This window comes from Haemaphysalis longicornis, unplaced genomic scaffold, assembly GCF_048455015.1.
Source record: "Haemaphysalis longicornis isolate Haplotype H1 unplaced genomic scaffold, Haemaphysalis longicornis Haplotype H1 scaffold_6, whole genome shotgun sequence".
Classification (NCBI taxonomy): Eukaryota; Metazoa; Arthropoda; class Arachnida; order Ixodida; family Ixodidae; genus Haemaphysalis; species Haemaphysalis longicornis.
Window position 1 is genome coordinate 90,722,644 of NW_027526407.1, and position 8,585 is coordinate 90,731,228.

The 8,585-nt window shown below is 46.1% G+C and overlaps 1 protein-coding gene across 3 annotated transcripts in view; it reads right to left on the minus strand.

Moving 5' to 3' along the window:
* Positions 1–6,998, minus strand: part of LOC144141024 (TNF receptor-associated factor 4-like) — a 32,870-nt gene extending 25,872 nt beyond the window's left edge. The window contains exon 1 of one of the 3 annotated variants that reach the window (XM_077672506.1): positions 6,281–6,998. The gene's annotated coding sequence lies outside the window, so the exon portion shown is untranslated. Of the gene's footprint in view, positions 1–3,159; positions 3,344–6,280 lie in introns of those variants that run through there. The other 2 variants (XM_077672503.1, XM_077672505.1) reach the window with 2 other exon arrangements.
* Between the last annotated feature and the right edge of the window lie 1,587 nt (positions 6,999–8,585).

The window sequence follows — 8,585 nt, forward strand, 5'->3', positions numbered from 1 at the left end:
TGATGTAATGAGGTTCTTGTATATAAATGCTTTTGTGGATTCCTGCCTTATCGCTTAGAATGTTAAATAAAAATTTCAACCTCAATACTTTCCGACGTTTTGCCAAAGTTTTCCATCCAAGTTCGTCAACAATACTCGAGCTTCTGACAGTGCAATCATAATTGGCTGTGACGAAGCCTGCTGCTCGGTTTTGGACACGCTCTAACTTATCAATATTTTTATTAGTAAATGCATCTCATGGTTGGCAAGCGTATTCTAGCACAGGCCTAATGTTAGTGGTGTACAAGGTTTCCTTCAAACCTGTAGGGGCGTGTTTAAAGTTCCTCTGAAAAAAAAAATCCGGGACGCTTTCGCCGTAACTGTGTCCACGTATTGATTATCAAGGCGGCACTGATTGATTATCATTGATTGATTATCAAGAGATGTATTGATTGTCAAGCCCGCGCCCCATAAAACGTGAAGTTCGTATCATTTTGTCCATACGTTCTCAGGAAATCGCATGCAGGCAATAAAAAAATAGTGCAACGTTTATTGCACCCAGCAGTAGGCGCTTTAGTGGTTAATGCAAAGGGGAAAAAACTTATCCTTGGCGCTAGCATTTTCCGGGCGTTTAAGAAACCACAAAAAAAAAAGTTTAGAGAAGCCTTCACTCACGCGCGAGACTTAAATCGCGAAAATTTCCGCACACATAGTTAGGTTTCAGTATGATTGTTTATTTTCATAAATGTGGTGCTAGTAATCGCTTTCATTCGCATCGAAGATGTCGTCGTATGGTTTGCTGCGAGAGGTGGATGCAAATTCATTCTCAGCGTTGTAGACTTCCACGAGCTCTTCGTCAACGACTCGAGAAAGCGGTGGCGCGATCGGGAAGTCCTCTCGGGAAGTAGTAGCAAACGCGTAGATTTGTCTGCAATTATCCATAATGGCTTCGAGAGAATGCCGCTGCCGCGGTGACCTCTCCTATGAAGGTTGTCGTTTTATCGTTAGCATCAGCGCTGGAGTTATTTTTCACGCGAGGAAGCGCTTGACCACAGCGCTGTAGTTTCATTTTTCTTTTTGCTAAAAACATTCCGCGAGCCGGGGACTCGGCGGTCACCGCGAGGCACGCGTTCACAATCGCTGGGCATTTTCTCGCTAGTGGAGGTTTTTGAACGATTTTGTTTTAAACCCATTGCGCGTACCGTGGACGCTGGCCGCTCGCCGCGACGCAAGTGCACGATATTTTCTTCGTATTTCATTCGTGCAACACCTGACCATACGCCTGTACAGCGGCTCCGCTGTAAAAAAATACACCCGTTCCACTTTGCGAGGAATATGACCTGCGAGCTGGACGCACGCAGCAAACCAAGTGCACGAAAGAAAACACGTTTGTTGACAATCTGGGATTGAGCATGCTTTCTAGCCAATTAGATGAAAGAAAATTGAAGCAAGCGAGCTTTGTTTTAGCGGAAAAATATGGAGCTCTCTGGCTCGCTGTTGTGTCGTAGGCTTCTTACTGTTTCTGTAACACACCAATCCGCTCGACCATGGAAGACGCCAGGCATGTCTCATAGGGCCATTTGACATCCAGGTTTAAACCTCTCACCAGCAGAACGAATTTCGACGGGAATGGCATGAAACCTCTAAAGGGCGTGCAAGATTTCCCCCGCCACTCTTCTCCCATCCGATGCACGCATAAACCGGCCGCAGTTTATGTGCTCATGCTTAGACGTGAAATACACCGTCGAGAATGTCGCTCTGAAAACGCTCTAGGCTTAATGAGTATACAGGCTCACGTCGTCGTTATATAGCAATCAAGGATCAGTTAATCCGTTAGGAAATCACAGCTACTCGACGAGCTGGAATTAGATTTGGCAACGGTGGTGGCAACGGCTTTCCGTTGTTTTGGCGCTCCTTCGGCCTTTTGTTCATGCCGACGCTTCTTAAATTCTCAATTTTCTTCTACTAATCGCACGAAATGGGCATCTCCCACCGCGAGTTATAACCTTGAATGCTTCGAGCTTTATGCTAGAGGACAAACATGTGGCTGTCCGTTTCCCTCCCCGTCGCATGCATCTTAATGTTTCCGTACCACGCAAACCCAGAGCCAAGCCGCTCGGTTTAAGTGGGATTCCCGCGACCGGCGAGGAGGCGCGCGGATGCGGACGGAGATATGACGCCAACACCTATTCACCGGACCGTCCGGCGTGGCGGTGCGAACAGCAGGTAACAGCGCGGAGGAAGCGAGACGGCTTTCTGGAGGCACACCCGAGATATCCTAGGTTTCGAGCGCCCACTGTGGTCGCAAACGCCCAGCTTCGCGTATCTGGCGCCCGCACTTGTCCCTTCCACACGTGTTGACCACGCCCAGTCTAAAATCAAAACAGGAATACCGCAAAAACCTAACAACAATACCGGTTATACGACAAAAGACTGTTGTGACAATGAGAAGTGTTGTTGTTACGACAAAGGCATCTGTTGGTGCGGCACACATTTCTGTCATAAAAACAAATTCAATTTTCTGAACGGCAAACATTCTTCTAGTAACAACAGAACTACCATTCCCGCTACTCTTCACAAAGGGCAATAAAATTCAAACCATGTGCAACTACTGATGAAACATCCGGATTACGACAAAGCAGGTATTCGGCACGACGTAAGATCAAAATCAGGACAGGAATACGACACACGACCGAACATCAGTTTCACGACGCGACAAGAATACGAAAAGACGACAGTACGACACGCGAAAATACCACAAACTACAGAAATTTTTCTTGCAATTTTTCACTGGGCGCCCTCTCGAAAAAGCCGCCCTCGTACATAGTGCGACCTAAACCCGCGTTACCGGAGTGTCAAAAACGGGTTCCATTCCTCGCGGAGCTTCAATGCTGTCTAGAGAAATCATGCAGCGGCTTTTTTTCTCGTAGCATCCGCGGGTGTTTCCAGCCAGGGGGTGCAACCTAAAACTGGTCAGGTGAGCGGGCTCTGCGAGCCTCAGAGACGGGATTTTAACATCATGTGAATCCCGCTTCACGGAGGAAAGCTGGCAGAGCACATTGAGCAATGGGATCTCAATATTTAAATCTGCCACCAGCCGAACGGACTCGTCAATGGTAATGGCATGAAGCCCAGCTGCACGTGCACGACCTCCTCCATCAACCCCCGACCCGTACTCACTTAAATCGTAAACGGGTGGTTGGCGCAATCACACCCGTAAAATACACCGGTGAAAATGTGTCCCGGATAAGCGAAAGGCAAGCGAAAGAAGAATTGTGGGCTCACGCCAGCATTCCAACTGGACAAATTGCTCTTCAACCGGGAAGGATTCGCGCCAAGTGGAATTTGAGGCGATAACGGCAGCAACTACATGTTCGACAGCGGCGGCTTTCGCGTCGTGTTCCCGCCCAATCGCGCTTCTGTTCATTCTCCGCCACAACCTGATAACGGCGTTACCACCGTTGTCGGTTGACTGCGCAACTCGTGAAAGAGCCCTTGGTGGTAGCGAGGCGAAAACAGTTTTGAACGAGGCGTTGGCGGTTGGGGCTGTGCCTAGTAAACTGGTTTCACCGGGATAAAAACTAGAGAGGGTGGAGGGGGGGAGGGGCGGGGGGGGGGGGGCTCTTGACATGTACCGCTTCGCAGTAACAATACAACCAGTTTCGTCGAGTGATTTCCATGTTGTAATAAAGATCATGTCACTTTACAGGTCAGCTGAAACACTCGCCGAGGATAGCATACACATCAGAAGAAATAAGTACCGTCTCAAACTACCGACGAGTTGCTCGCACTGTCCTGAGATTTCGTACACAGACACAACATTGCCGGTGCTACCAGTTTTTTCAATAATGGCGTGACTTCCATAGCAGTCCTTTTCTGGACCTCAAACATTAACGGCAGCTTCCATCAGGTTTTCTGCGCAATGACAATTTATTTTTTTTAAGCGGTAGTTAGGAAGCCGGCTCACTTTTCATTTGGAAGGCTATGTTAAGCGTACGCGATATACTTCATAAACCAACGACGCAACTATTCTGTGCGTTTGGGATTTCAATACAGGGGACAAAATTAGGCGGAACACCTGGGCTACCTGCCTACACTCGAGATGACATGCTCAGTGGGCCTACTCTTACTTATATCGTAATATAATAGAATTGAAAACGGTTCTCCAACAAGAGCAATAAGAAGTTTGGCATGGGAGAAATTAAAAATGTAAATCATGTAAACTCTTCAGCAGGTGATTGTTTTGGTTTTCCTTGACCTCGCTAAATTCACCAATTTGAAGAAGAAGTGGGTGTGGGAAGGAGTGCACAGATTGCATGGATAAGTTGCCAACCATGAAGTCTTACTATACAATTTTCCCACGTTGGAAGGAACAAGGCGTTTGTGAGTTTGCCGCCGCAGTAATTCATTTTACCCTTGTCGGCATAGGAGCTACTGAGAACAGGAACACTGATAAGCACTCGAACGGCTTGGAAAATCAGGGAGATGCTTAGAACATTGCAAATTCTCTTCATCTGCGGGTCAACTTTCTCTAAAAGTCTTCGGCACCACCCGTCACCCCTTGCCCAGACCGCTATACACAAGCACCCTCCGAATACAGTTTTGCTCACTCACTATTGTTATAAGCAACCTGTTCCCCCCACCGTTATCGTGAAGTTCTAGGCGGCTCGTGATTCAGGTGCGGCAGTGGCCTTCTCTCCGCCGGCGAGGTGGTTTCTAGTTCGCCAGCGCGCGCAGATTCGCTGATTCTCTGAGACTTATCCAACCTCCCCAGCACTGCTGTTTCCCTTTCCTGGCACGTGACACCCGGCTTGCGCTTTACGATTCGATTTTCTGTGCACTTTTGTAGACCTGGGAAGAATTTTTCGTACCTCATGCATTTTATGAAACTTGGATCAACAGCTTTCGATTTAAAAATGGCATCCGTGAAGTGCTGTTGCAAGCATTTTTTTTAGTGGAGCTGCCGTAATCAGTGTTGCGAAGATAGCTGAAATACGTGCAAACATCTATTTACACCGTAAGTGTTTACCAGTGCAATGGTTTTTCGCACGTTGTCTTATAGTTTTTCTTTTGGTTAAGACTCTGCCCTCTGCTTATCGAGCTGCCCTCTCGTCCCATCTTGCGTGACTTCTGTCAATACGACGCGTTTATCATCACATAGATGGTGTTGCATCCTGCCGTGAAACCTAGATGATGAAGAGGGTGGCTTTTAAATGTAAAACTGGCAGAAAAGTGAAAAAGTGGTATCGGAAATTGACAGACCTCCAAAGAAACCATTCTAATAGACTGGCCAGAATTCAAGGAATACAATTGACCCCGACTGGTTTAGTTTCGAGGAAGATAAACGTGGTTTTAGGCCTGAATGAGACCAGTTTAAAATACCTCAGTCATGAACGAAAATAACAATTCTACAACGTCGGCTAGTTTCTGGGACAGCGATAGCTGCACCTGCACTAATACTAAATAATGGCAAAACGGTATTTCGGGCAGTCAAGTACTACTGGAAGACTGCAAAGCACACCTCAAATCTCAATAAAGAGCGCACTCTTTGATGAAATCAATAACTTTATGGCAACCCATGGCTAGGTGTTTTATTATTCTTTAGAAACACTCTCAGCAACTGTCATGAACTTCGAGAACCAACAATCACCTCGGAAATTCACCATCCTAACTTTTCACCGTAAGGATATTCCGAGAACTTGGTTCTCAACATAAATCAGCATGAAGGCTGCACCTCTCAAAATATTATTACATGTTGCTGACACGACTTCAAAAAAGGTAAAAATGGAGCTTAAAACTGCCTCTGTTGTCACAGCCCTTACCATGGGTATTGTTCTGTGGCTAACTTACGCAGGCATCGCCTGGCGATAACCTTGCAAGTTTTTTTTTTTGTTATCAAATGTACTTTATCAACAGTTGATCGCCCGTTTTATTCATTCAAAGAGACATCAACCTTAAGTTATGCATTAAACCAGCGTTGATAAAATACTATTTTATCGTTAAAAAGAGATTTCACAAACTTTCGCCAGTACAGTTGTGTATCATATAAGCGTGCGGCCATTTAACTTTATTTTTAAAGTAACGTTGTAACCGGCCTTTATGTCAAGCGTAATAAATTTGGGCTTGAGTAGTCCCCCTTCACTGCTATAACGAACTATGGTTATACAGAAATAAAAATATACGCATTGTCTCTGTGTTTAGGAAAACCAAGCTACGGTTAGTTTCCCTAAAACTGCCTTATAAAGCGGCAGATAAAACGAAGGTATTACAAGGGCGATGGAATAGGCACAGTGTTGCTCACCTTTCTTTTTCTTCCAATGCGTTTTCCAGTGCATCACCAAAGTGTTGGCGACCGCCGCACCAACGCCCTCGTAAAGAGTCGGGAATAATAAGAGATAAGAGTTCCTCTCATGCACAAACAAACGTTCGCTAAAAAAGGAAGTGCCAGAGACAGACGCGTTATCGGGTTCTCACAGCCCGCGTCGGAGAGATACGAACACGCTATGGAGAGGTTTGCTTTTGCTGGCCATGCCAGATAATTTGCGATTACAACTGCGGCGTGGAAGACGGGCTGTACTTAATGTAGAACGTGGAGGAAAAAAAAGCAAAGGAGTGGCCCTGACATTACTCGCGCATATCGGTCAGCCACAATTTCTTGCTGTTTTTTTGCGCGAACGCGCTACCTCCTCCGCCGTCGCTCGCTCCACTGTCGTCTGCTTCGTCTTTCCCGGCCAACCATTGGCTACCGGCTGGATCGCGCAGTGAAGTCTGCCTCGGCGGGTTGGCATTCAGCACCCTTGCTAGGACGCGGTTGCCGTCGGCCTACGATGGCCGTGAAAAAATTGCGTCACTTCTTCCACACTCCTCCCAATGAGCCGGTTGCTTTCGGAGCCTCTCCTGAGCACTCTTTCCTCCATGATGTAGAACGAGCTTCAAGCCAATTTATTTCTACTCTTTCTCGCATACTCAACCTTCTAGTCGCAAAAGGAACAAATCCCTATGGTTGTTTAGGTCCCACTCAGGCTGCAAAATTCAAACTATTGAAGCTTTTCTGGTCATAATAGACAACGTAGCCTGAAGCGGGTGTTCTAAAACATCGTTCACTGAGAAAATTGAGTACAAATTTTTACACAAATTTGTTTTATGAGCATACCCTCCATGGTGGTTCAACGGCTAAGGCATTGTTCTGCCCAGTCCGTGGACTGCGGGTCTGACCCCGGCGCTGGAGACTGCTTTTTTCTTGGAGGCGAAAAGCGTACACGCCCTTATGTCGAAACACGGGCTCACGTCAAAGATACTCAGGTAGCACAAATAAATCCGGAGCCCACCACTACGGCGCGCAGCAACGCCTAAATGTAGCTTTGCAGCCTTAAATCCCCCAATCAATCAATGTTTTTCATAGAAAGCTACCGTTGTTGTTATTGACACAAACGTGTTTTATTTACCCCCTTGGTGCCCCTGGAAACCTGCGGCAGTGTGATGCACGGCTGTCGGAACTCAGACCAGGGACGCATGTTTTTGGTTGACATACGTGCGTGCAGACACAGCGAAAGAGAAACACGAATGAATAGGCTCAAGATTACTGCTCCAAGCTATTGCCAGTCTCTCTGCTATCGCGTAAACCTCTGACGAAGCAGTCCTATCTGTCACCGGAAAACACGAGGTGGAGCTCGACAGTGCTCGCCAGACAGATAAGATAATAATTTACTTTGGCCATTGAAGTGAAACAGGTACAGTGGTAAGCAAAACTCAATGCTGCGAGACGTGCTAAGAGAAGAAAGGCTACAGTTTTAGACTATCGTTGCCACTATTGTAACGCCAGAACGCTACAACGGTCCTGTCGTAATTGCTACGGCAACAGGACGTCCAGCTCGAGATGAAAGTTGTTGCCGTTGCTATTAAAAATTGTAGAATAAATTCTACTACGGGAAACGTTTAATCTCGTCATTTCATGTTACGTGTGCTTTCTAAGGTGGCTCCCACTGAAATGATTCCGTCAGTCTACCCATCTGTACATAAATCACGACAGTGGCAATTCCCGGGTTAAGGTGGGCCCTTAATGCTAAGTAAAAAAAACTATTACTTCATTGAATAGTATTGTTTAGGAAGTCATATATAAACTCCGATTGAAATAGCAGAAACAACTTGTACGTGTATGAATGATATTCTGCGCATACCTGTACTTTGTGTAACGTGTACGATGCAGCAGTCGCTCTGCATCTCGCTATTGCGTTTCGCTACGCTTAGATGATGCCGACCAAGAGAGCGACGGTAAGTTCTTCAAACTCTCATTACTATACTCTAGATGTAAGTTTCATTAGAGCGCCTCATCTATGGCAGTTAATTCTACAGCCACAAATAAACCTTCAGGAACAATAATGATACCATCAACGCAGAATTTTCAATGATTAACTTTCTATCACAAAAAGGGCATTTGAAATCCCGGCGCACACTTTTATTTCATAGGTTTAAGAAATGCGGCATCTTTGCGTGTCTCTGGATTTTATGAAAAGTTGCTCTGCAGTCGGCAACAAGCTACAATTACGGACCAACATGTTGCAGCGTAAAACTCGGCACCAAGTTAAAATTACGATCAACCTGTTTCC